The sequence below is a fragment of the Sinocyclocheilus anshuiensis genome, unplaced genomic scaffold (assembly GCF_001515605.1).
Source record: "Sinocyclocheilus anshuiensis isolate Anshui unplaced genomic scaffold, SAMN03320099.WGS_v1.1 scaffold557, whole genome shotgun sequence".
NCBI lineage: Eukaryota > Metazoa > Chordata > Actinopteri > Cypriniformes > Cyprinidae > Sinocyclocheilus > Sinocyclocheilus anshuiensis.
This window is the reverse complement of record NW_015540883.1, coordinates 319,645-321,950: the sequence shown is the minus strand read 5'-3', so window position 1 is coordinate 321,950 and position 2,306 is coordinate 319,645.

Genomic DNA, 2,306 nt, shown 5'->3' with positions numbered 1-2,306 from the left:
TGATGTAAATTTTGACCGGTTGATGAAAAACAAGCTTATGTGGATTCTACACATTTAAACAATTCAGATAAAACTCAATGGGCTCAAGGGAGGCGAGAGAGATGCGGACTCCCGCTGTAACTTTACCTGCTGGTGTCGCTGTTGGACAAAGTTTCTTTAGAAAAACTAGTGATTTTATACACTTTTTAATGTTATATTTTGTAATATTGGCTTCGTTTTATTTTTGTACTACTAATTTTTTCTTATCCAATATTTTGAAGATATATATATATATATCTGTGTTGAGGGAACGACATATTTTTCTCATGGCCACGAGTTTAATGCGTAAACAAACCTGCGTGAGCTAGAGCACCCTCTACTAGGCAGACTTTTGCTCTGAAGTGGAGTCTGTTCATTAAATGGTGTTCTTTTCATCAGGAGGACCCCCGAAAATGCCCGGCACTGTGCTTTCCTTCCTGCAAGATAAGTTGGAGCAGAAGCTGTCCCCCTCCACCTTGAAATTGTATGTTACTGCTGGGCAGATAAGGAGATATAGGGTATATGGTTATATGTTTTCTTTCTTTTATTTTGATTCGTAGGGAAGGTAGTTCTTTTGTGGGGAAGTTAGTTTCTGTTTGTTTATTGTTTTGGCACAAGCTCACCCCCTGAAGATATTGCTTTCTTTTTCAAGAAATTGTTTTGTATACACCAAAAATACTAAGGCATTGAAAAACGAACAAGAGAACAAGAAAAGAAAACAAAAATGAGTAATTAAGAAGTATCATTGTTGTGTCATTTATGTTACACCCTGACCTAGACCAGGGATCGTAACGCTTGGTAAACCCGTGTCTTCCCTTGACAGTTTCACTGTCAGTCCTTGTTATGTTCCCTTGAACTTGTGTCAGGACAGTGATCTTAGACTGTGCTGTGGTCAGTCTCGTATTTTCACATTCCTGCATAGATGGGTCTCCGCACCCCAATGATTGGCGGAATAAATCCGAAAATTAAAATGTCGGAACACTTTTTTCGGCTTCCACAGTAGATCCTTCATAGTGGACATGTTATCTGGTTTACAGGTGTTGGGCAGGTTATGGATTGAGGTGCATCTGTCCTGGCACGCTTGCTCGCCGGCACCTGTGCCATCAATTCTCATAACACAGTTCTGGTCGTGGCACTTTCCATAGGGACCCCTAACATCAGTGTCAACGCAGGGGCGTAGTGTCTGGGTATTCACGTGCATATGGGCCCGGGCGGATTGGGGGCCTGCTATCACGGGCTTAAGCCCAAAGTATACTTCAGCCGTCCGAGTCTGCGCACCGTCCGCATTGCGTAATTTTCGTCATCAGGAACATTCGCGGACATCCGCAGACAGCCCAATTTCTGTGACCGCGAGTACAACAGTGCATATGAGAGTGAGTTGAGTGCTTGAAAGCAAAAGTCCACTAGAACGCATCCCTTTTCGCACTCACGGCAAAGGAAAGGCTCGTGCACGCGTCTATGAGTGAGACAGAGCACAGAAACTTGCACATACACGGGCCTTTAATTTGTGCCGGAACAAGCCAGATCCGAAACCTCATTTAGGGCATGCCCAATCTCATACACCAAACCAATGAAAGATCTTTATGTTACGACATGTGTTCATATGTTCAGGAAAATAAAGTAGGCCTGTAATAACAATAATGTTATCAATTACTTGCTATATCCATGTTGAATGTACTATCATTAAGAAGTTGAATAAATGCCGCTAAAAACGGTCCATGCCATGTTTTAGCGAGGATCTATTGGATTTGACCGGTATTCGCTTTTCTGTCATTTGTGAAGTGGAAAATTATGCATGCATTTTGGCTGTTGGAATAATGTCAGTAATACAGTTTTTTAAATGGGTCACATTTAAGCCTACACATAGGTTTTTCTGAAAAACTAGTCTACGTCTGCACATTTTGGGATATTGCACAAGAATAAAATCTCCAAAATGTAACTCGTACAGTCGCTTAGGTGGATACTTTTTTCAACAAAATAAAATGCACATAAACTGTGATGGAAACATATTTACAAAAGAAACGCCTTATAAATTTATTAGGAATAAAAGATGTGCATTAAAAAAGTCTGTGAATTAATAATTCATTCATAACTAGAATAATCTTCGGACTTTCACATCTGAAATGGTGCTCTGATCATTCTGAAATTCCAAAGTCAAAGTCGAATCGGTTGGCTTTTTTTTTCTTTCTTTTGAAATAGATCTACAATGCAAAGTCATAAGGATGGAGGAGCGCATATACTGTAGTGATCCTAGAACTCACACGCTGTTGTCATGAAATTTGTAATAA